This window comes from Typopeltis vanoorti, chromosome 23 (assembly GCF_054136105.1).
Source record: "Typopeltis vanoorti isolate ZY-2024b chromosome 23, IOZ_Tvanoo_1.0, whole genome shotgun sequence".
Classification (NCBI taxonomy): domain Eukaryota; kingdom Metazoa; phylum Arthropoda; class Arachnida; order Uropygi; family Thelyphonidae; genus Typopeltis; species Typopeltis vanoorti.
In genome coordinates this window covers 14,056,364-14,083,934 of record NC_143571.1, presented here as the reverse complement: position 1 = coordinate 14,083,934, position 27,571 = coordinate 14,056,364, and the positions used below count along the sequence as shown (strand labels likewise).

General features: G+C 36.0%; 1 long non-coding RNA gene across 2 annotated transcripts in view; it reads right to left on the bottom strand.

Moving 5' to 3' along the window:
* Nucleotides 1–13,008: 13,008 nt before the first annotated feature.
* LOC150093635 (uncharacterized) overlaps nucleotides 13,009–27,571 on the bottom strand; it is a 51,076-nt gene continuing 36,513 nt past the window's right edge. Inside the window, exons 2-3 of one of the 2 annotated variants that reach the window (XR_016550319.1) lie at nucleotides 24,681–25,013; nucleotides 13,009–14,650 (exon numbers count right to left, since the gene is read on the bottom strand). This is a non-coding gene — a long non-coding RNA (uncharacterized LOC150093635). The remainder of the gene's footprint in view (nucleotides 14,651–24,680; nucleotides 25,014–27,571) is intronic. The other variant, XR_016550320.1, reaches the window with a different exon arrangement.

Here is a 27,571-nt window from a genome sequence, read left to right as displayed (position 1 = left end):
AGAGTCTGCAATTCACATACTCACAATCTGTCCTCATAATATAAATCCCATAATCCAGATATAATCTTTGTAACTCTTCTTTGCACCCTTTTCACAGTTTTATCCCCTTGGAACCTGGGAGACCAAATCTGCATGCAATAATCAAGGTGTGGTTTTATCAAAGCCTTATAAAGAGGCAAAATGACTTCCTTATCCTTATATATATATATATATATATATATATATATATATCAAGGTTCACTTCAACATCGCAATTATCATCTGAGTTGTATTTGCAACTTTTGCTACGTGATCTTTGAACTTTAAATTCCAATACACCAATATCTCTTGCCTCTTCAGTTTCTTGTAGCATAATCCTGCTAATATAATAAGCCACTGGAACTCTAATCACATCAAAATGCATGACTTTACACTTACTAACATTAAATTGATAGCCATTTTTGTTTGCCCAAATTTCCAGTTTATTCAAATCATCTTGTAATTGTTGAATATCAGTAGCATCCCTGATTGCCTTGCCTATCTTCGCATCATTGGCAAACAATTGTACATCTGATGTTAGATCCTTTCTGATGTCATTAATGTATAGATTGAACAATAATGGCCCAAGGACTGAACTCTGAGATACACCACTGGTCACCTTAAATCTGGCAAATTCACACCCACTGTATACCACTTTTTGATATCTGTCTGTCAACCATCCCTTGATCCAAGTCAAGAGTTTATATTCCAATCCCATATTCTCTAGTTTACGCAACAACTTTTCGTGTGGTATCCTATCAAATGCCTTAGAAAAATCCAACATTATCATAGTGTATCCATTCCCTTTATCCAACTTGGTCGTAACATTGTTATAAAATGTGAGCAAATTGCTAAAACATGACCTTCCTTTAGTTATATATAGCTTATCTTTGTGTGTGTGTGTGTGTGTATGTGTGTGTGTGTGTGTGTGTGTTTATACTTCAGATGATGACCATAATATGAAAGTAGAAATGTAGGGAAATTAAAATAATAATTCTATCACAGGTTGTAGTCTCCATAATTTACCAAAATGAATGATGAAAAAAATAAGAATGTAATTCTGAAAGAAGAAGGAATTGTGGAGGCAGCACAAGTTAAATACAATGATAAGTTGCATGAAGAGTACAAGAGCAGGGTTTCCTGGTGGCTCAGATGGTAAGGGCAGAAAAAGTGCACAATGATCAGAAATTATCCAAGAAAAATCCCAGAGATTTCTTTCATATAAGGCAAGTAGAAGATAGAATGATTATGGTAAGATGATGTTAAATGGATGAAATTGTAGGCTGGTAACTAATAAATGATATAGAGAAGGTATGAAGTGAGTAAATCATTAGGGAATTTCCTGTGTGACATAACGAGAAGCACTGATAGCGTGTGTGTGAGCAAGAGTTATATGAGGAATTAAGTACTCTCAATATCAATAAGACTTCATGGCAGATCACCACATCTTAAGAGAATGTTCCAAGGAGTTAACAGTAGCCTTGGGATACCTGTTTAACAAATCTTGCCAAAGAGGAGGTTCCAAAGGGATGAAAAGAGGATAAAGTTGTTCCATTTTACAAAGGTGGTGAGGCTAAAAATTATAGGACAATCTGTACTGTCTGTAGTTGTAGTTAAGGTGTTGGAGAAGTGGGTGAGAACTAGGATACAGAATCGGGTTGTTGATAGTAGTGGCAACAGTCAGCATGGATTTGTTAAAGGGAAGTCATGTCTTTACCAATCTACTTATGTACTACAAGGTGACAAACATATTAGGTCAGAGATATATATATATATATATATACATATACACACACAGTATATACACTTAGATTTTGCAAAGGACTTTGACAGATCGTCATGCAAGTTGCTAAACTGTAGTTGTTAACTAAACTTCTTGACTGGCCCTACAGAAGGATCTGAATGGATAGTAAGAGTGAGCAAGTGGAGCTACCAGTTCAATGTGGTAAAGGGAAGGATGGGATGCAAAGCATAAAACTGTTGGGGAGATTTTGAAAATTTTCTACAGTGCTCAAATTGTGAAATCATTAAGTAGTATTACAGTAATGTGAGAACCTTGACATGAAGAAGTAAAGAGGTTATGATCCCATTGTATAAAGCCTTAATCAAGTCTCAAACAGATTGCAGAGATTGTGGTCACTTGGTTTTCATGGGGATGAGGATATATTGGAAAGGATCCACAGATTGTTATTTCCTTAGTCTGACTAAGGAAATAACAATCTGTGGAACATTGTTTTAGTTTAATAACAGCAAAAAAAAAATATTTTGCTGGTATTAAATCAATGACAAATGCTTGGCATTATTATTGGCACTGCTTGGATCCTTAATTCAATTATTTATTTTTTGAGACTACACTTTTTAAAACCTGAAGTTGTTTAATTATGAAAACTTTTTCTTCCTTTATTTCTCAATGCTTAAATCCAAATCCTGCCAACTGGCACACCTGTCCCTACACAGCAGAAATCTAGATGCTTGGATAACTGAAGGTAAAACCACATGATGTCACCTAAAAGAGACAGGACACTTATGTCTGTTGCCTTCTTTCCATTCCAAAAGCTCCACAGATGAATTCCATTTATCCTTTTACTATATTATCTTCTTATGATCGTAGAATGAATTCCCATCAATATCTTCTGATGCTGATGAAAATTTATTCTAGAATCATAAGGTGATAGCAATGGGACAATAGTTTGATGGCCAACTTTTCTCTCTCTTGTTAGGTACAGTATGGATAAAGGTTTGCTTCCATGCTGGGGAAATACCAGATGAATATGACAGCTTGTGTAGGCAATACAGGATGGGTGATAATTCTGGAGCATAACTTTGAGCACAACTGGAGAAATACCATCTGGACTAAGATGTTAGCATCAAATTTAATCAGGAATTTTCTGGTGATCCTCTGGCAAAAGATCAGAGGAGGCATACATTGGATAGTTTGTGATAATATAGGAGGTTAATTGCCTTGGTCATCTAAACAAGAGTTGGAGAAAAGGTGATGTCAAGAGGCCTTATTCTTGAATGAGACTATCATGGTACCATCAAGATGCAAGAGAGAGAGAGAGAGGAAGAAATAAAGAAGGGCAGAAGTTATACTCAACAGTCTTAGCAAGGGACCAGAAGCAAGCTTATTGCATTTTTCATTCTTATGAAGTCAGCTTTGGAATTGTTGATACCTTTTACAAAGGCTGTTCGATAAGTCCTTGCAAAGTCTAAGAGATGGCACCACCAGTACATATCGAGGTTATTTTTAGTTGATGGCAACTGGTGGAGGATCATGCACTAAAGTTTCAGTCAGATAGATCTATTACTCTGTGTTTGGTGTTCATTTGAATTGATCAAGTACCGTGGGCACCACCAGTACATATCGAGGTTATTTTTAGTTGATGGCAACTGTTGGAGAATCACGCACTAAAGTTTCAGTCAGATAGATCTATTACTCTGTGTTTGGTGTTCATTTGAATCAATCAAGTACCGTGATTTGTGAAAAATGGATGAGAAAGAATTTCATGTAGTGATTAAACATTACTTTTTGAAAGGCAAAACGGCTCATGAAACCAAAGCTAAGCTTGATAAACATTATGGTGAGTCTGTACCTTTGATTAGAATGGTTTATAAGTGGTTTAGCAACTTTTGAAGTGGTCATATGAGTACAAGTAACGCCGAACGTTCTGGACGCCCAGTTGAGGTCACTACTCCAGAAATTATTGAAAAATCCATATGGTGATGGATGATAGAAGAGTGAAGGTGCGGGAAATTGCTAAGGCTGTGGGCATCTCAAATGATCGAGTACATAATATTTTACATGAACATTTACATGTGAGAAAACTATCCGCAAAATGGGTGCCATGTTTGCTCACACTGGATCAAAAGCATCAACATGTGAACTGTTGCAAGAACAGCTTGAAGCTGTTTCAACAGAATCCAGAGGAATTTTTGCATTGTCAGTGGATGAAACATGGATTCATCACTACCAGCATGAGACCAAAGAACAGTCAAAACAATGGGTTGCAAGCGAGGAATCTGCACCAAAGAAAGCGAAAACCATTCCTTCAGCAGGAAAGGTTATGACCACTGTCTTCTGGGATGCTTGTAGCATAATCATCATAGACTTCTTGGAAAAGGGCAAAACAATTACCAGAGTGTATTATGCATCTTTGCTGGATCGTTTAAATAATGAAATAAAGGAAAAACGACCACACTTGGCAAAAAAGTAGATTCTTTTACACCACGACAACGCACCCGCTCACTCTTCTGCAATTGTAACAGCAAAACTGTTTGATTTACGCTACAAAGTCCTTTCCCATCCCCCCCCCCCCCTCTCCAGATTTGGCTCCCCCAGACTGCTATCTGTTTCCAAACATGAAAAAATGGCTGGCAGGAAAGAGATTTTCATCAAACGATGAGGTAATTGTTGAAACAACTGCCTATTTTGAAGAGTTGGACAAATCATACTATATGGACGGGATCAAAAAACTCGAGCATTGTTGGACTAAGTGTATAGACCTCAAAGGAGACTATGTTGAAAAATAAAAAATGTTTGTCCCAAAAAAAATTATGTTTTCTTCATTTTTTGCATGGACTTATCGAACAACCCTTGTATGTACCTGTTTCAGGCTTTGGTATAAACTGAATGAGAAGCTGGAATTTTTTATTCAAGTCATTGAACATATACTACATTTTTGTCTTGGACTGCAGAGGCACATATTTTAGAGAACCAGAGCTTGGATAAGGATTGGGGGTTTGCAATAGGATGGGGGTAGACTATCGTTCTAGTGAGGATTATTTCAGTTATTAGTTCAGTAGTTTGAATCAGGAAAATGAAAAGTTATCTAAGCATAAAAAATCTGGAGGTCATCCCAGTTGGCACCATTCTAGTGCCATAAGGTATGAGGCTGAGAGGAAGAGCAATCAATAGAAAAGGAAATTAAGAAGTCCAGAGTGTTAGAAAAATCAAGATTGTCTGGTATTTGGTTTAGCAGGTTAACTAGCGACAGATCATGACCAATGGTTCCCTGCTAGTTTGATTTGCAAAGTCAGAGAAGGAGAGCCAGTGTTACAGACAGTCTCCTAAGAAGATAATCTCATAATTTGGGTAAATGGATTGTATAAAATCAACTTTTAATGATAAACAGTCAAAAAAATAAGCATAGTTGTTGAAATGGTAAAAGACAAGAAATGTAGGCTACATTTGAGGCAATGGAATCTTGAGGAAACAGATTGAAAAGTTGGGAGCCCAGTTTGGATAGCTGTTGGCAAGGAATATCTGATTTGAAAAAAGCACACATTCTCCCTTTTTTGTGGAATGCATCATGCAAGAAGCAGCTGAGATAATTCAGGTGGTGCTTTAGTAATGGAGGATACTAACTGGAGTTCAGTTAGGAATAACAGATCAGGTTTTGATGTAAGTAGTGGTGTATGTCATTAATGTTTGTATTGATACATCTTATGTGTTGGTGAAATCAATGTGGAAGTGTTTTTTATTGGAAGAAATGATTTGATGTTATTTTGGTATATTTTTATTATTTTCTACATTTTTGTTGTATTTCATATTTTATGTTCATTTCTGTTGTTTTTATCGAAGATTTTTTTAATATCTGCAGCAATACTAAGCTTTTTATGCCTAACGTTCTTGTTAAGATTTGATGTAGCTGAAGTGAGAGACTTGTGCACATAACTTAAACAGAGAGTGCCTGACTTCAATCCAAGTGTAGCCTTGGACAGTGGCCACCACTGCACAATGCTATACTCGGACTCCCTCAAGGCATGACCTGACAAAGTATGCAGCAGGATTATTCACCAACTGATTGGGGAAGCTTCTAACACATGTTACTTAGGTTTAATCTTGGTACTATCCTGCCACCAGCCTGCAGAAAACTGTTTTACAGCTGTGCTCTCAAAGGGAGAAGATATGCTTGGATTATGCTCCCTAGTTCAATAATAACAGTGTGATGAGCATCCCCAACAAGACCATCATCCACACTTCATTTGAAAAGGAAGAGAGGGGGAGGGACAGAAACTGAAGATGAAATATGGAAGTAGCCACTTCACATCTTCAAAACTAGTATTTCACTGGGTAATGAAAGACATCTACTAAACAGAAGTCTAGTTGGCATTTCCTCCAACTAGGGAGGATACACTTTTAAGGCAGGAATACTTATTTACTAGGTCCCATTTGCAGAAATAGACAACATTATGAGTTTCTTACGAGGAGAATAAGATTTGTCAGATACAAATTTGAGTTTACAGACAGAAAAGAGGGATACGATAGTGAATTGTAAGTTAGTAAGGGGACTTTTATAAGTTAAGTTCAGAAATTTTTCAATAGATTGCAAGAGAAGAAGTTGAGTAAAGGTGAAGTTAACAAGAGTGTATTTGTTTGGAGAGTACCGAAGAAGTGGAAAGGATTGTTGGTTTAATTTGTGAGTATGCACTGTCAGTGAATGAGCTTGAGGAGAAATATAATCAGTATAGTGTGAATAATGGTTAGTGTGGGTTTTCTGTGATGAGTCTTCAAACCCCATGAAGGTCAAAGACTCATCAGAGAAAGCCCACATATGGTTCAAGAGCTAACATCTTTTTTTACTTTTATGTTTTGCATTCAAAGTAAATACTAGCTTTCTTTACAAAAGATTTTCGTATCTCAAATGGAACACAAATTTAATTTAATTTAGAGGAAGAGATTTTATTTCATTCATTTATAAGCCTTGTTTGAGTTCCTAGTTTCAATAGATCATGATGCAGCATTATGGTTTGCATTTGAAGATACTTTTATGGTATGAATTCTGTTTCTGTAACTTTTGAAACATTTACCAATGTCAGAAAATATAATTTCTCAAAAACAGACCATTTAATTAAACTGCCTACAGCAATCCAGTAACTCAAAAAGCTTTAATATATTTATGTACAACTGCAAAAAATTATTATGTCAGTACAAATAAATAATTTCTGAAGCTCTCCAACTGAAAAGTTAAAAAAAAAAATAAATAAGACTAAATACCAATAGTAGCTCATGTTTTGTGGCATATAATTTAATTGATTAAATTAAGACTAGCTCTAGTACAACAATCATTTTAAAAGCAGTTTACTTCTGACCATTCATTTATTTGAAACAGCTGTCATAAAAATATCCTTTCTTTTGTTCTTTTTATTCTGTTACCTTTAAGTTTTAATGATTATATATTAGAATATATACAATTATGACAAAAATATCTATATCATGGCAGGTGGAATATCATAACCAATGTATTTATGTGATTTCCTGGGATGAGAAAAAACTATAAGAGGTAAAAATTTGGCATTAAAGTATAACCTGTGGGCTTTCTCAAAAAGTGAAGGCATTTGCTGGTCATAAGATCAGCAGTGCAAATATGTACAACATACAAACAAATATTCACTTATATACAGGGTGTCCCATAAATGTGTAAATATTTCAATAATTCATAAAAATTAGAAAAATTGGTATATCAGCGTGTGGTTTGCACGAGAGTAAATCACAAGGAGGGAGTATTTTTGGATTTTAGTTCAAATTTTCACTGATAGAGAGCACTGTACCATGTGCCTCATTTGTGAGATATGAGCAAATGAGAGTCCTATAAAATGCAGAGTGTACCGCTGGCAGCTCGTAATAAATGTGTGTGAATTCCCAGTCATTGGTGCAAACAGAATTGGTTTTGTGAAAAGAAAGGTTTGTTGCTGTGTTGCTGACATTGGTGGATAAGGCATTGTTAGTAAAGTTGTTTTACATATGGGAGGAATTGGTAGCGGACGCTTTATGAAAGTTTTGAACGTAGAAAAGAATGAAGAAATGTCAAGGTCCTATCACTCCTGCCAGACTATAGTCTATGATATGACGTTTTGAGGAAACTGGAAGTTTGTCAGATCACCCTGGCACTAGCAGACCAATGTTATCCAAAGAACATACCAGTGCTGTGGTATTGCGACACAATAAACGAGCGGTGTAAGCAATGAATGCACAGGAAGCTGCAAGAATTATGGGCATAGTGAAAACGTCTGTATTCCACATCCTTCATAGTGTGGAATACAGACTTGTATCCATACAAGCTGCAATCTCTTCACCTACTATTAACAAGTGATACCACTAAGTGGGAAGAATTTGCAATGTGGGTATTGACAAAAGTTGCAGAAAATCCACAATGGCTGTACATCCTTCTGGACAAACAAATCGCATTTTTTATTGCATGGGGCAATTAATGCGCATAACTGTCAAATTTGGGCGAAGGACAATCCACACACCTACACAGAGGAGCCGTTGCATTCACCGCAACTCACATTTTGGTGTGGCTTCATTGCATCTGTCATTGTCAGTCCCTTTTTCTTTGAAGAGTCATGTGCAACAAGGGACTTGAAGACGAGCTCAATAAATGCACAGCGCTACTTGCAACCACTATGAAAAACGTGGTATCATGCTTGCAGGGAAAAAAAAGTTCTTCACATAGTCACCTTCATGCAGGACACTATGCCATCCCATATCACATCTCCCAAGAAGCAGTTCCTCATCAGCACATTTGGTCAAGAACAGCTTATCAGGTGTAATTGCAACTCTGCATGGCCCCTCGTTCCCTGAATGATACCAGTAGATTTTTGGTTGTGGGGCTATTTAAAATCCCGAGCATATCTGAGCAACCTATTTTCCTTAGTGGATATAAAAGATGCCATTCCCCTGTGGAGTTGCTTGCATCCATTGGATATGCTCCATGCTTCAGTAAGTGGCATTCTCACCTGCTTACAGCATGTAATTACTTGTGCCAGCAGATACGAACAATTACTGCATAAGAATAAATAAGTTTTTAATACCATTCTGTTCACAGCTGTCGCCCTCATATGGCAAAATTTGAACTAAATTTTTTCCCCAGTGGTTGCAGCTTGGATTAAAAAAAAAAAAAAATTTCCTTCTTTGTGATTCACTTTCATGCAAACTGCAGTCTAATATACCAATTTTTCCGATTTTTATGAATTATTGAAATATTTACAAATTTATGGGACACCCTGTATGTGTGTGTGTGTGTGTATATATATATATATATCTACAGGAATACCTTGTATAGCGCGGTTAATTGGTTCCAAGAAGAGTCTGCGCTATGCAAAACCGCATTGTTCGAGGTCTATTTATAAAGGTTTTCAATTTAATTTGTTTATTACAAAAATTTAGGATAATAAAAATCTTTAAAAATGAAAAAAAAATGTTATTTTTATTAACTGAATAACAAATAAAATCCTTTTAATCTGATAAAAAAGTTGTAGAAAACAAAACAAATATTGCTTCAATTTTACCGTACAGTAATTTACTTTTTACTAAAGTAGTCTTTTAGTGTTCGTTGAACCATCCTTGCTTCTTTGTCTCTTCAAGTACATCTCTGTAGCATTTGATGGCATTATTGAGACTTTGTCTCACTTTGATGCTTCTTTCCAAATTCGGGTCGGCATTTATGAGAAAGTCGGAAGCTTTGTCGATTTTTCTCACAAGAGTTGAAAGGTCAGCAAAGGAAAATTCTTCAACCATGACATCAGTGGGGTCATCTTCGTCTTCTTCTTCTGCTTCATAGGCTCATTGTTTGTTGTTCCAACTCCAAAAGGGTTTCATCATCCAGATCATTTGAATGAGAATCAATACATTCGTTCACATTGTTACAATCGAAACTTGTAAAACCAAGATCTTTGCCCATCTGCACAATTTCTGTTGAGATGTCTGTGTTACAAAAGCAACAAAGTCCTTTGAACAATGCAGCAAGATATTATGCCATATGGCTCTCATGTTGCTTTGAGTCAAATCTTGCCAAGATTCATAAATATTTTGAATGGCATCTTTTATGTTAAATTTCTTCCAAAATTCACTCCAAGTCCAAGAATCTTCTTCTGCTGCAGCTTTAATAGCTTGAGCAAAAGTTCATCTTAAATAGTAAGCCTTGAAAGTGGAGATAACGCCTTGATCCATCGGCTGCAGAATTGATGTTGTGTTTGGAGGGAAAAAATGAATCTTGACATTTTCATCAAAGTTAGTCAATAGAGTTGGATGGTCTGCACACTGTCTAATAAAAGAAAATTTTTAAAAGGAATTCTTTTTACAATAGCTTTTAACATCAGGGCAAAAACAAGTTTTAAACCAGTCTTCGCTTCGAAAACTGAACGAGTCACCCACGCTTTTTTATTCGAACGCCAACGAACAGGTAAATTGTTCTTTTTGAAGTCCTTAAGAGCTCTTGGGTTTTCAGCTCTGTACACTAGCAGTGGCTTCAATTTTAAATCACCTGATGCATTACCTCCTAGTAAAAGTGTCAAGCGGTCTTTTGACACTTTATACCCAGCTTGCGTTTTTTCCTTCTCTGCAAGAAATGTGCGCGATGGCATTCTTTTCCAGAACAAGCCAGTCTCATCAGTGTTAAAAATTTGATCATCTGTGTAGCCTTCCTTCTCAATAAGCTCCTTCAATTCACTGGGAAATAATTCTGCAGATTTAGTGTCAGCACTTGCGCTTTCACCTTGGATTCTTACGTTATGGAGTCCCATATGCTTTTTGAAACTGTAGAACCACCTGCGATTTGCTATAAAGGTTTCACTGGTTGTGCCGCCTTCATTTTCTTTTATTTTGTCATATAGACTTGTTGCTTTTGCCTGGATTATCATTTGACTCAAAGGAATCTTTTTCTGATTACAATCTTCAATCCAGATCATTAGAAGGCGTTCTATATTTTCCATTGTAGAAGATCGATTTCTCGTGATCACTTTTGACATATAAGAAGCGGTGCTCGTTCCATGTTGTTTAATCTTTTCTTTGCTCTGAATAATTCTTCGTACAGATGACTCATTCATTGAATTCTCATGTGCTATTTTAGCAAACGAAGCGCCATTCTCGTGACATTTTATAATTTCAAGTTTCTTCTCTAATGTCAACTACTTGCATTTTTTTGTTACTCCAACATTGTCTTGTTTGTTTCGTCTCTTTTCACTCATACTTAAATAATAAAAAAATATTAAATACTAATATTAACGTAAATAATAAAATGCCGCGGGGAAAGAATGTGTCTACATGAGAACCAATCAAATAACTACTGCATAAACATGGCTCTCGACTGTCACTTGCGGCGCCCGGGAGTCAGTGTTGACAATGTTAGTGTATGTAACAATAAAAACCGCGTTAGGCCAAAACCCGCTATACAAAGTATTCCTGTATATATGTAAATACGTTTTTTTATTGGAAATAATGTATATTAGGGTTACCAAGTAATTTTATAAACTTGGTTATTTTACTCCTAATCCCAAGTAAGCAAACAGTTAAGTTTGTGCCTGAACGTAGTTCAAGTCTAAAGGTGGTGCAACACCAGGGCAACTCATTGTAAAGGTGGGTAACCCTTGGTAACTCTAATATACATTATTCCCAAGGTAAAAAAACTTATTTACATCTATATCTCCTCCAGAGATTCTTATTCAAAATAAAAACACCTTGTAGCAACTTGTATAGGTAAAGTTGATAAGGCTCTGTATTACTAAAACCTTGGTATTTAGGGTCTAGCTACTCACTGAGGAGACCTCAAAAAAGGTTGAAACTGGTCTGGGTAGTGACCCCACCCATAATGTATTGCAGTATACAGCTCTTAGTGAGATGTGCTTTACATTATGGAAAATACTTAGAATAGTGATCAGAGCTTTGCCCACCTTTACAATGAGTTGCCCTGGTGTTGCACCACCTTTAGACTTGAACTACGTTCAGGCACAAACTTAACTGTTTGCTTACTTGGGATTAGGAGTAAAATAACCAAGTTTATAAAATTACTTGGTAATCCTAATATATATATATAATGCTGATTGACCTAATTGATTAGCTCACCCTCTGTTCAGAAACGTTAGCAAAATGCTTTATATAGTTGACAGGATCAAATCTGGTGTAGTTGTGATCATACTATGAGGAAGGGATTTCTGAAATAAAATACAACTCGGGATTTAACTCACAGTTAAAACTAAATCAAGTGCTGTTCTCAGAAATGAACACAGACTCAACCACAGAATTATTTCTTCTACAATAACACTTTCAGCTTAATCACAGCTGAAGCTTGAAAAAAAAATTTAGTTGCACTCTATATTATTAAGCAAATCTCCATAGATCAGTTGGTATAGACAAGCCCTTTGATTGGAAAGATGACCTGGGTTCAAATCCTATTTATGACATGAAGAACCTCTAATCAGGTATTTTCAATCAAATGGTAACCTAATTGGTCTCATACGGAGATGGAGAGTATTTTCTCCAAGTAACTCAAGTTTTTCATCTCTCAAAATAGACAACCTGGATCTGTGAACAAATAGATCTACAGGCATAAATACTTGTCCTTACAGGATGCAGCAACTTGCTATAACCCTTGCTATATGAAATACTGCATTTAATATTTAATTTGAAATTTTAATATTTCAAATGAAATATTAAACCAAATAAATTTATTAAAAATCTTTTCTATAGGGTTACTTTTTCCTTCTTCCCATAAATCATCCTTACCACCACTACTCAGCTATAGCTGTGACAAAGAGAAGATATTTATCATCATCCAGGCTCTCTATGGAGTTGTGAGTGGTTCACTGAGGGAAACCTGCTTCATAGCACTCTTAAAACTTATCCAGCTTTTGCACTTTGACTACTGTCTCAGACAATGCATTCCATGTACCTGCCACTTAATGGAGAAAAATATACTTCTCACTCTCTTGCTCACTATTTCCTTGTGCAATTTCGAGATGGCTCCACATCCTTATCTCTCACCCTTATTTTACCATTTAAAAAATCTCTCCAATGTCCAACCGACAAATATTGCTTAATTGCTCATGAGACCACATCACCATCCATTTCCTTATATATATATATATATATATATATATATATACACATATATATCTAAACTCATTTTAGAAATTGAGATTTCTAAATTAAAAGATTCCTGAGAAATTAAAAGATTTCACAGCCCAATCGAAAAAAAAATCTAATACAGATATATATTATATAATATTTATTGTATTTATATTCAATACAAAACATACACACCAAGCGTATTTCTTTCCCACGCATCGCCACACCTGTGTACACTAGCAATGAAACAATTTAAAGTGCGAAAAACTTGGGTATTTTAAATGAGCGCAAGATTTTGCGTTTGTAAGCTTCTTTTGTGCTTCTTATCAATACCTTTGAAATGAAACTTATACAAATAAGCATATATTTACTAATATTCATTAAGCGCCGAAATACACAGGAAGCAAAATTTGTGAACCAACACCAATGTGTGAATTTTTTCGTTAAAATATAAAAAATAACAAAAAAGAAATAATAAATAATAAAAATTAATACGTTTCTTTTAAGATAAAAAATATCTACTTAGTCTTAAAACATTTTAAATTTGTTTTCATTATTTCATGCCCCCCCCCTCAACAAAACTAATGGCCCCCAAGGGGACTGCGGCCCACAGTTTCGGAAGCGCTGTTCTAGAAGACAGACATGGAAACTCTTTCAAGCTAGTTTAGTCCCAATGAGCAGGGTGGTAGCACTGGGTGATAAAAATTTATTTCCCACCTAAAGACATTCATAAACATCCATGCTTGTAGGGGGATTCAAACCCATGACCTATTAGTTGGAGAACATAGATCCTATCACATGACCAATCAGGCCAATGACTATTAAACTCTGTAGCCTACAACCCTCACTCTGTCCTGATAGACAACTTTCCAGAGTTTTGATATTACTTTTGTTACCTGTCTTTGTACTCTCTCTGAAGTTACTTTGTTCCCCTTCAAATTCAGGACACCAGATCTGAGCACAGTAATTCAGACATGGTCAGATCAGGGCTTTATACCTTATTTCTCCTCATTGACATCATTCTTATGATTACAACCACTCTCTGGGATGTCTTTTGCCATCCTTTTAATGTGTCCCTTAAACTTCAACTTCACCCACCATTACTGTAAAAAAAACTTTGTTTGCTCCACTTCTTCCATCAACAGAATATACAATCCACTTATGGATGCTATAGATAAAAATTATATACTTAGCAATTAAACTATTATCCCAACTCATTTTCTCCTAGTTCCAGTATACTCAGTCCAACATTCCTAGTCAGATGATTGTATGAAATCAACTTTTAATAATAAACAGTCAAAGAGAGAAGCATAGTTGTCAGAATGGTAAATGATAAAATCTATAAAAACACTGAAATGAAAGCCAGTTTAAATGATGTTCATAATTAAAAACAAATAAAAAGCTTTTTTTTTGGTACTAAACTATATAGAAATACTTCCCACAAACACTGGGAATTTTTTCTTAATGAGACATTTCCTGACTAAAAAAAATGTAATAAATGTGCATCGCAAAAAATCACATTAAATGGTAAAGTAACATGTATCTGAAACAGAATATCTTAATTGTTCATATAAAAGGGTCCTTTTTTAAGAATTATAGTTAATCCTTTTTTCATGCAGTATAATTCCAGTTTTGCAAGGTTTAGTGAGAAAATCATGGTCACAAATTATCAGTAAGCAAGTTACGTGTTTAAAAATTAAATTAAAACAATTTATAAAAGATGATCAATCCTCTCTCAGATTTAGAAAACATTCATCTGTTTGTGTCTATTTATTCTTCCATGGAAACCTGCAATAAAATTTAAAAAAAAATCAATTAATTTAAGCATAAATTTTAATACTGCAATCTACAATAATTGAAGTAATTAAATTGAAGAAAGAATCAAATTCCTAACTAATAAAGTGTCAACCAATGATTCCAAATTTCACTGATTTTTTATGATTTTTAATAGCAACCTTTATGATTTAGAAGGGTCAAAGCTGTATAACTGAGAGGAGACCTCCACATAGCCTTTAAAGGAATGCGGAGAACCGACCAGGGCTTCTGACCTAATGTCCAATCCTCACCTTCTCGTGGTGCACCCTGTTGGGTATCTACTTTGATACTGAACGAACGAGGATGGGCTGGCAATTTGGGATTTAACCGACCAAATTGTATTCTTATTGGTTAAACCAAAATAAAAAATGATGGTACAACATGACAAAATTTCATGCCGGCTGGGGCGCCGCCCGGTTAAACAAGGCCCCCGTTCTTTTCGCCAGGGAACCAGGGCGAACAGCGAAAAGTCAGTTACTTGAACAAATCTGAAAACAAACCCCAACTCAACATCACCAGAGTTAAACATCGGTACTATCAACGTAAGAAGCCTGAATGGCAAAGAAATGGAGCTAGCTGAGGAATTAGATAAGTACCAGATCGACATAATAGGGGTGACTGAAACAAAAAAGACCAAAACTGGTGAGATCTTTCTGAGCAATAAATACAAAATGTTATATTCAGGCAATGACAATCAAGGAAAAGAAGGAGTAGCCATAGTATTCAACACAAAATACGAGGCTAATCTTCTTGAATGGTAGTCAGTCTCAAGTAGAGTAATGTGGGCAAATATGAGAATGGGGAACTGGACAATGAGACTTATTTGTGCCTATGGTCACACAGAAGGTTCTACTAAGGTAGAAGTGGAGGAATTTTTTGAGGCTTTAGAAAAAGCAACTGACACAATGAAAAAGGAAAAGTTGGTCCTTGTTGGGGATCTAAATAGCAGAGTAGGAAATGATTGTGAGACATACAAAAATATTTTGGGAAAATTTGGAGAAAAGAGCAAAGCTAATAATAATGGCAAATATCTGTTGGATTTCTGCTCAGGACATGGACTGGTTATTACTAACACCATGTTCCAACATAAAAATGTGCACAAATTCACATGGAGAGAAGAGGCTAGGAATAAGAAAAGTCTCAGTGACTATGTTATTGTTGATAGTGATGTTTTCTCCCTGGTGCAGGACACCAGAGTGTACAGAGAATTTGAAATTGGAAGTGATCACTATTTAGACTTGAGCAGGATAAAATTGAATTTCATATTGAAAAGAATAACATGTAAGAAAGTTTTAAAGCGAATAAAAGTTGAGCAGCTCTCAGATGTGAACTGTAGACTAAAATACAGAAATATTATTGAAAAGAAAATGAAAGAGTTTGAGAACAGGAATCAAACCTTGGAGATTCAGTGGCAAACTGTGAAGGAAACATTGATTGATTCTGCCAGAGAGGCATGTGGTGAGGTTGTGTGCAAGGATAAAAAATCAGAACTCCCTGGTGGACACAGGAAGTTAAAGAGGCAGTGAAGGAAAAGAAGAAAGCATATCAAAAGTTCCTGTCAAATAAGTCAGCTTGTGCTCTTAGAGAATATAGAGACAAATGCAAGAATGCTAAACACTGTGCAAAACTAGCTAAACAAAAGTCATGGGAGGACTTTGGCAAGAATATAGAAAATAAATATCAAGAAGGTGGCAAAATATTCTGGAGGTTGTTGAAGAAGCTTAGGAATGGAGGAAAGAGTGCTGTAAAAGGAATTAGAGATGATAAAGGTGAAATGAAAGCAGGAGAAAAAGATATCCTTGAAGTATGGAGTAATTACTTTGAAAAACTGCTAAATGAAACAAGCAGTGATGACAGCACAGTGGAAAAAACACTGACCAGGCATGCAGTCAGGAATACATATCCATACTTGAAGTAGAAAAAGCCACCAAAGGCTTGAAATGTGGAAAGGCAGCAGGAGTAGATGATATTTGACCAGAAATGCTGAAGTATGGTGGTATAAGAGTCTTACAGTGGCTGCACTGCATAGTTCAGAAAGCCTGGACAGAGGGACGAATTCCCGATGATTGGAGTAGAGCTCTCATGGTACCCATATATAAAAAGGGAAATAAAACTGAATGTGAGAATTACAGAGGTATTTCCCTACTGAGTGTTAATGGCAAGATCTATGCAAGTATACTTGAGAAACGGTTGAGAAGAATTGTGGAAGAAAAGCTTGGTGAAGAACAAGCTGGATTCAGGCCAAATAGAGGCTGTCAGGATAAGATCTTCACTTTACGGCAAATAGTCGAGAAAGCATGGGAATATAACAAAGATCTGTATTTAAGTTTTGTCGATTTGGAAAAGGCATATGACAAGGTGCCAAGAGAGAGCTATTCAATACGCTGCAGTTATATGGTGTCAATGGGGCATTATATCAAGTCTTTATTTGAGTTGTGAGTCAGCAGTTAGAATTGAAGGAAGTACAGGAAGATGGTTTAATGTTAAATCTGGTGTGAGACAAGGATGTACATTATCCCCTCTGTTATTCATTATCTATATGGATCACATTATGAAGGAATGTGGTATTAAACCTGATATCAAAATTGGAGATGTTAATGTCAGCTCTTTGCTTTATGCAGATGATGTTATACTTCTAAATAAATCCGCTACAAGTCTGCAAGATTCTCTGACTAAATTGAATAGCTGTTGTAATAGATATGGTATGAAGGTCAGCAATAAAAAGACAAAGACAATGAAAATAGGCAGAATCATTGAAAATGTCAACTGTGTTGTGAATGGAGAACCTGTGGAACAAGTAAAACATTTCAGCTACTTAGGCACAATTTTTACTGAAGATGGTAAACTAAATATAGAAATAGACAACAGAATCAGCAAAGCTGGTATGGCGGGAAGTCAATTGAATAAATTCATATGGAATAAGAAAGAAATTAGTCGGAACACTAAATTAGCTGTATACAAGACAGTGTTCAAACCAATTTTAACTTATGGATCTGAGAGCTGGGTCAGAAGTAAAACACTTGACCAAAGACTAGAGACCGCAGATATGAGAGTCCTGAGAAAGATTAGAGGCATGAACAGATGGCATCAATGGCAATATCATATTAAAAATGAGGATATTAGGAAAGAACTTGACATTGTCAGCATCCAGGAATGCGTTAGCAGAGCTAATCTCAGATGGTATGGTCACTTAAATAGAATGGGAGAGGAAAGATTTGCAAAACAAGTGTTCTCTGCCAGGTTGGCAGGAAAACGACCAAGAGGAAGACCAAGATATAGGTGGATTGATATGGTACAAAGTGCCTTAGACGATAGAAATATAAGATCTGATAATGTTGGAGTTTTGACAAGTAACAGACTGATTTGGAGGAAAATTGTAGATAGGAAGTTAGTAATGATGTAATTTTTCATGTAGTACTGTCATATCCTGTACACCCCTTGAGGGTACATGGCAGGAATTTGATGATGATGATTTATTTTCCATTTGTTTTTGCAGTATCTAAACAAGTTTAGTCTTTCATGTAACATCATGCCTACAATGAAATGTGAGATGCTATGAAGAACGAGTAAGACGTCATTGTTTTCAAACATTCGGCTTTCCTTAACTAGTATTCATCATTTAATTTTGTTCTGCTTATTTTTACATAATATATATATGTTTTTGTATGCATCCTTGATGAGAATATTCAGAATATATGAAAAAAAATTATGAGCTAAATATAATAGAATCATGGAAAGCTGACAAAACATTTTCGAATCACAGTAATTGTTAACTGTAATGAATTTATAAAAAACATATCATATATAAAAAGAGTGAGGCCAAGTGCTGAGAAATTAGTTGCAAATTATTATTATTCAATGAATTTATTATTATTATTCCTGACACCTCCAAGGAGTCTGAAGACTCATCGTGGGAGGACACCTACAACTGTCTCAACCACTACACCGAACCTCTACTACAAATTATCTCCATCAACACCATCTACCGCCCACCACCACCACAACTAGTATTTTTTGTCTGTAAATTGTGTGTATTCTGAAGGGCCGATTTGTCTGTATGCGGGATGAAAAACCCGAGTTTACGGGAGAAAAAAACCCTGCTACCTCTGTATGAGATTGGCTAACTCACCTTCGATTGAAAAAGTCCATAAAAGATTCCTCCCGTCATGATGAGAATTGTACCATACCATAAACAAATTAGTTAAAGAAATAAAGCAGCTTAGATTGAAAAGGGGTACCACAGAACAGCTGGAAAAATATGCAAGAAAAGCAGAAAGATTATCTGTGGAGATCCAGTTTTTTAAAGGTTTATTATTAGTATTATTTTCTTGACGCTCATGGAGTCAGAAGACTCATCACAGGAGGTCAACACTAGTGAACAAAAAATCTATCATATCACTCCTTAAAATCATCCATAGTCTGCACGTTCACCACCCTCTAAGGGAGATACATTCCATGCTCCTACTATTCACCATGCAAAAAACTTACTTCTTACTCTTTTACTCACCACCTCCTTTTGCAACTTGCAGAGATGACCGCTTGTCCTTGTTCCTTTCCATCATTCTACCTTTTGAAAAATCTCCTCAGTATTAAGACGATAATAACCCTTCAACAGCTTAAATATTGTTTCAAGCCATGTGGATAACATTTTTTAAATGTCTTGGTATTATTACATTTACCATCAATAGTTGGGAAGTATTAATAATTACCAGTTCATAATTGTATTAATAATAGCCAGTACTTATTAATATAAACCAATTACTTGGACCGTACAAACCAAATAATGAGGTTAAAGTAAATAATTTACAAGAATTAATCACATAAACTGGTAATTATTAAGACTTCCCAACTATTGATGGTAAATGTAATAATACCAAGACATTGAAAAAATGTTATCCACATGGCTTGAAACAAATAAAACAACAAAATCGTTGGAAGGTATAAAATGCATTCAATTTATGAAAAGCAGAGCACATCACTCTGGAATATATCGCAGTCCCTATGAAGCTATGTTTGGCTATAAAGCTAAGGTAGGTTTGAAAACATACTTACCAGTCGATACCTTGTCAGAAATCACGAGTGAAGAAGATCTTGAGATGATATTAAAAGATCAAACTAATAAGGATGTTTAATGTCAGAAGATAATCTCAGAGAGGGAAAGCGGTATTAGGACAGAGAACGGTGAGAATGTAGAAGTGGAAATATATGATATGAGTGAAGACTTATCTGTTGGAGATCCAAACAAAAACAAGTGTTAGCCAAATCGAAGGAAAACAACATTCTTCTGAAACAGGAACAATCGACAAGGAAGATAACAAAATAAAAAAAATAAGTAATGTTGAATTAGAAAATAATGAAAAAAGTAAGGAAAGTACTTCTTTTGCACTCAATGAAATCACAGAAAAAAAATTCAAGAATTTCGAAACTCTGCTAAGCAGTCACTTAAGAAGCAAGCTGAAAAAATGTTACGGCTTTCAATGACTAAATGTCCAATTGCAAATGTAGGAGAAAATGTTCGGATAAGAATTCCAGACACAGACAGGGCTAAGACCAATAACTGGAATATTATAGCTGTTATAATTTCTATTGAGAATGAAAACCTATATATATTAGGTATAAAATATGGTATCTTAAACCAACTCTATTCGAGGAATGAATTTACCGTTTGTAAGGAAACTTTTATTTCAGTTAACGAAGTTCCTGATATTGAGATAAGTCTAAGGGAATGCAAGAATTCTAATTTAGGTGGTCATGGTTTCCAATATTGCAATTGTACAGCCCATTGTAACTCAAATCACTGCAAATGTAAAAAGTCAGAAATCCTTTGTAATTCCAAGTGCCACAGAGGTCTTTCCTGCAAAAATAAGTAATTTGTTTTTAACCGGACAACAATATAATCATATAATAAGGTATTTATCTCCTATTTTTTCAGCTATTAAATAAAATATTTTTTATAAAACATGTTTTTATTTCATTTACCAGACTCCTCTGGGAATTATTAATAATTATCGGTTCATGTGATTAATTCTCATAAATTATTCACTTTAACCTTGTTATTTGGTTTGTATTAATAATAACCGGATTTATTACATTATCCATAACATATATATATATATATTTTTTTTTTTTGATTGATCAATATGTATATATATATATATAATTATATATATACATATTGATCAATCAAAGAGGCATTCAAAATGCTGATTTTATTTTTCCTAAATTCACTAGTCTGGGATCAAATGTTTTTTTACATTCTTTATCATAATGATGCCTTATATTACTGTATATTATTTCTTAACCAAAACATTTTCTAACAGTTTATTCTAGAAACCTTATTCTAGAATTATACTGGAAACCTTATTCTAGAGACTAAACAGGAAACTTTTTCAAGCCACTTAAGGCCACCAATAAGAAGGGAAGGGTCTCAACTTAAAAATCCAACTAAAAACAATCAATCATACATGCCAATGGCCAACCAAACCAGCAGTGAGATTGCAGGAAGGTGATAGAAGAAGAAAAAAAAACAACTAGGAAGTTCTAATTACTGAGTGATCATGTATCATTTATATGTAGAACACAATGACTGATGTGAGAACAGAGGGAGTTGAACTGGAGGTGCTCTTAGGATATTATGAAATCTTGATATGAATATGATAATAGTATTACATGGGATGTTGCAATGTGGATTACAAGTCCAAGACAATTTGACAGTGTTGCTGATATTGTTTAATTTAAATCTCAGCACCAACAGGATGCAAAAAAAAAAGAAAAAAAAAGAAAAAGCAAGTTGTTCCTTTGTATAAAGGAGATCTAAAGATAGAAGTAAAAAATTATAGATCAGTCAGCATTTAAGAGTGCTGGTAAAAGTAGTTAAGGCCAGAATTCAAGAATGTATGGACAAGAACACGAAACACTATTGGTAGTGGTGGGGATACACATCTTGCTGAAGGGTAAGTCTTGCCTTAGCAATTTAATCACTTTCTATATAATAAAGTGGCAGTTGAAGAGCAGGAACACTAGCCCAACTAACAAGCTATGGGTTCTAACCCAACAAAGAGTACGGGGTAAATGTCTTCAGGCGGTAGATGAATTTCGTCTGGTGTGAAACTACCACCCTGTTTATTAGAGACCTGATGTGGCTTGAAAAAGTTCTATGTTGTATCTCTAGAGCAGTTTCTGAATTAATCAACACTCAGCCTACCCATAGTACTAAACTAACACATTATAGGTTTACAACTTTTTGTGGAGAGGATTCACATAAAAAAAGCTACATCATAATACTCTGGGACTTTGCAAAGGCATCCAAAAGTATGCCACACAGAAATTTCTTACATAAATTGGAGCAAATAAAGATGGATATGAAGCTTGTGACATAGATAATGACTCAAAGATCCAGTTGTTTGATGTGATACTGATGACCATAAGATGGCATTGTGTTTTAAGAAATGAAATATATTAGACTGTCCTTGCCTTAATGGAGAATAGCAAAGAAAGTATTTAAAGCAAAATGGAAACTCTGAAGCGAGTATAATGGAAAATTCAATTGCAAAAGGTGAAAAGCAGACAAGATGGTAGTTGAAGTAAGTAAATTATGCCAAACCTGATGACATGCTTTGGAATGAGAATGATAGAATCCATGTTGGAGGTCGATTAATCTGTAGATCTCAATGTGATAAAAATTATGGTTGTTGATGACCTTCTCCATTACTTATAAAAACTGATATAAAAACAATAGAACAATTCATTTGATGGCTTACTTTTACCCACTTTCTTTGGGATGAGCTGACTACAGTTCCTACTTCTTCGCTGCCAATACTGTCAGGATTGGAAGACTAGTTGGTATCCAAGCTATTAAGGATTCTTCTAGTGATTCTTTCTGGTAAAAGACCAAAGAAGGCATGTGGTGTGATTTTTTTTTTTGTTATGGTGGGAGGTAATTTACCTTGTTGGAAAAGAAGAATGCTGCCAGGAGATCAATCATATCTTTGGTAATGTTATGAGGGTATTATCCAGATGTTGATAGAGTGGACAAATGAAAGAGCAGATGTATCCACTATTTAGGAAGAGACAAGTTTTTCACATTTGGTCTTTTCAAAGTTTTTTTTTTTTTTTTTTTGCAGATGCTGTGGATTGCATGAGAGTTGGAATTTTTGACTTCAGCCACCTGGGATATACATATACTATATTATTATTATTATTATCATTCAGGCCTCCAAGGAGTCAAAAGACTCATCAAGGGAGGTCCTTCCTAAGACATAAAGTCTGTCAAGACTCATCGAGGGGAGTCCCCCCCCTGAGAAACACAAAGTCTATCATACCACTCTTTAAACTCACTGACCGTTCTCACTCCCACCACTCCATCAGGCAATGCATTCCACGCCTCAACCACCCTCCACACAAAGAAACCACTCCTTACCCTCTTGCTCACAGTTTCCTTTCATAACTTCCAGGGATGGCCTCTTGTCATCACTCCTTCCTGCTGTTCAACCAAGCGAAAGAACTCCCCAGTGTCAACCCTGTAACCACCTCTCAACAGTTTAAAAGTCTCAATCATATCACCTCTCCTTCTTCTATCCACCAAACTCTGCAGTCCACATTCTCTCAGCCGATCCTCATAACTATCCTTGTACAGTCCTGAAACCATCTTCGTCATCCGTCTTTGTATCCTTTCCACAGTTAATTTATCCCCTTCAAATCCTGGGGACCAAATCTGAGAACAATAGTCCAAGTGTGGTCTGATCAGAGACTTATACAACGGAATGATAACCCTCTTATCTCTGCAGGTCAGTGTCCTTCTCATAATAGCAGCAATCCTCTGTGTTACCTTCACCACCTTTGCAATATGTCCCCTAAACTTCAGGTTTCTATCAATCATCAACCCCAGATCTCTTGTCTCCCCTACTTCCTCCAGTATAACTCCTCCCATAGAGTATGCAGCATCCCATCGATGTTTCCCAAACCTCAAGACCTTACATTTTGCTGCATTAAACTGACACCCCCATTTATTTGCCCATCTATCTAGCTTATTTAAATCCTCTTGCAGGGCTACCACATCTGCACTATTACTAATAATCCTTCCCAGCTTCGCATCATCCGCAAACAACTGAATTTCCCCCTGCAATCCACTGGCTATGTCATTGATATAAAGGTTAAATATTATACAATGAAACCTGTGGAGAATTCATGACTAAATAAACACACACAAACTTATTACTGTGGTTATTACATGTGTTTGTTTAGTCATACATATACTATATTCTTATACTAGACTGCTTTAACCATCTAACTGGCCATTATGTATCAAATATGCATCTTCATGTGCTTCGTATCCATCATATATTTCAATGTAATATCAATGGTATTACAATTTTAATATGCACTTCGCATCCATGATAACCTTGACGTCTATAGACGTATTGGCCGGTAGTGTGGTTAATACACCTTTAAGAACCCCAGTTGGAATGAGTGCACAGAATTTGAGATAGGATCAGGAATGAAGTCCTTCATGAAAGCAGATATTCAGATCAGAAGAGCCATAATCATAGGTCATTCCATTTAGCCCACTGCAATTCTAAAAGATATGAGAATATAAATGGCTGAATAATGTTCTCCAGAAAGAAGATGTGGATAAGGTGATAATCTGTGTTACCAAGGAGACAGCTAATATCTAGAGCAGGAATTGGCAATCTTTTTTTTCACCACAGGTCAAATTTTGCAATTTGTATGTCCACCACTTAATGCACAGGTCACAATGGTGATGATGTTAGTAAAAGAAAAATAGGGTTTAAAAACAAAGTACAAAGCATTATAGAAAAATAAACCCTTTATTCTTCTATATAAATGTCTATAAAGAAAAAGTGCAAAAATCTGTTGAATGCTATTTTGTTATTGTAAACACAAATAAACATATTTAAATCATAAATTTATATATAATTCATCACAAAAGTATATAAATAAGATAATACAATATTGTAAGTTTGACTTATTACACTTTACATACACAACCTTATTTATTTATTCTTATGGCAAAAGGAATACAAAGCAGCTACAGGTCAATGTTCAGTCCAGAAAGTTAATCCAGGGCCTCATCCGTCACCTCGTGGATGTCCTGGAGGCCACCACCATGAAAGTCATTCACAATATGAGTAATTGTCTGAGCCATGAGAGGAAACAGTAGTTTCGAACCAGGTATCCAAAGGTACCAAGCCTCCTGGACACTTGCAGCAACCATGATAAATACACACAACCTTATCAAAATTTTTCATAACTCCATACTTTTCTTCCCACACAGCTTGAAAATTCCTAGATCCATTTTTCTTTGGTTCTGACATGGCTAAAAAAAAAATATTAATAAAATAAAGATGTTATTAATATTAATATTTTAATATTATTAATAATAAGGGAGAGGAATTGGTGGTGCAGATAGCATCAGCCTGGCCAAAAATTATTGGGATCACTGAGATGTGGTTGACAGAAGAGGATATAATAGCGAGAATAGAAGTCGCTGGGTACAGCATTTTTCGGCAGGATAGGAAGGGAAAACATGGTGGTGGAGTACTGCTTATGATAAGTGACGACCTATGTCCTCTAAGAGTGGAGACTTTGGAAGGCAGTGACACTAATGATTTTGAAAGCATATGGTGTGAGGTAGAGGTGGGCAAGACAGGATATTTAGTGGGGTGTTGCTACAGACCCAGGAGTACAGAAGGTGGGGACCAGGAAATGTTTAGACAGTTTGGCAAGTGCAAGAAGAATGATTGTTATGGGAGATTTTAACTACAGTAGTATCAATTGGGGAGAGGAAGATGCATGTAGCAATAAGGAAATGGAATTTCTAGAATTCTTGAGGGACAAATGTCTTAGGCAACATGTAATAGAGGGAACAAGAGGTTCAAGAGTTTTGGATTTGGTTATAGTATCAGAAGAGTTGATAATAACTGAGATGACATCTCTCCCACCAGTTGGAGAGAGTGACCATATGGTTTTGACTTGGAAAATGAATAGACATGCAGGAGTATCAAAGAGACGGGACTGTGTGTGGAATTATAAGGCAGGTGATTATAATAATCTAAGATGTCAACTTGGGGAAGTTTCATGGAGGGAGGAATTGGAAGGCCGGGATATCATTAGTGCATGAGAAATTATGAAAGAATATTTGTTAGCAGCAATGGTAAGTTGTATACCACGAGTGAACAAGAGGACACAATTTGGAGTAAAGTGGATGACAAACAATATTAAACAGGAATTGCATGCGAAAAAGAGACTGTGCAAGAGATATAAGGAGACAAGTGAAGAGAAGATGCATGAAGAGTATAGGACACAGGCCCGAAGGGTGACTAGTATGGTAAGGAAGACGAAGCTGGAATATGAGAGGAAATTAGCCCTAAGATCCAAAGAAAATCCTAGGGAATTTTTTAGATATGTGACCAGTAGGAGGAGAAATGAATGTGCAAGAATGATATTGTGAGATAAAAATGGGAATAGAGTGACTGATGTAGAGGACATAGTAGAATTGTTCAATGAACACTTTACTGGAGTATTTCATCCAGAAGGAGTCAGTTTTAATGCTAGAGGGATAGGGCAGGTTCAAGGTACAGGAGGAGAGTGTGTTTCAAATACTGAGTACTCTGGATGTCAGTAAAGCTGTGGGACTGGATGGTATTTCACCACGAGTTTTGAGAGAATGTGCTAGGGAACTGACAGTGCCTTTGACCTGGCTTTTCAATGAAAGTCTGGCTGCAGGAAAAGTGCCCATGGAATGGAAGGAAGGTAAGATAGCCATTGAATAAGGGCGGGCAGACTGGAAGTGTCTAATTATAAGCCAGTTTGTGTGTCATCAGTAGTTAGTAAGATCTTGGAGAAAGTAGTGAAGGACCGTATACAGCATTGGGCAGATGAGGGTAATGTTATCTGTGAGAGTCAACATGGATTTGTGAAGGGGCACTCTTGTTTTAGCAATATGCTAGCCTTTTATGATAAAGTTACAAGAGCATTAGCTGAGGGAAAGGCATATACTGCCATTTTCTTAGACTTAACGAAGGCAGTTGACAGGGTGCCACATGATAAACTGATATTTAAGTTGCAGCACATGGGTCTGGATGTCAGATTGGTCAACTGGATTCAGGATTGGCTGTCCGATAGGTATCAGAGAGTTGTGTATGGTGGGGCAGTTTCAAGGAAGCAGAGGGTTACAAGTGGGGTTCCACAGGGTTCAGTACTGAGACCTATATTGTTTTACCTTTATATCAATGACATTGTCAGTGGATTGCAAGGGGATATTCAGTTGTTTGCAGATGATGCGAAGCTGGGAAGGATTATTAGTAATAGTGCAGATGTGGTAGCCCTGCAAGAGGATTTAAATAAGCTAGATAGATGGGCAAATAAATGGGGGTGTCAGTTTAATGCAGCAAAATGTAAGGTCTTGAGGTTTGGGAAACATCGATGGGATGCTGCATACTCTATGGGAGGAGTTATACTGGAGGAAGTAGGGGAGACAAGAGATCTGGGGTTGATGATTGATAGAAACCTGAAGTTTAGGGGACATATTGCAAAGGTGGTGAAGGTAACACAGAGGATTGCTGCTATTATGAGAAGGACACTGACCTGCAGAGATAAGAGGGTTATCATTCCGTTGTATAAGTCTCTGATCAGACCACACTTGGACTATTGTTCTCAGATTTGGTCCCCAGGATTTGAAGGGGATAAATTAACTGTGGAAAGGATACAAAGACGGATGACGAAGATGGTTTCAGGACTGTACAAGGATAGTTATGAGGATCGGCTGAGAGAATGTGGACTGCAGAGTTTGGTGGATAGAAGAAGGAGAGGTGATATGATTGAGACTTTTAAACTGTTGAGAGGTGGTTACAGGGTTGACACTGGGGAGTTCTT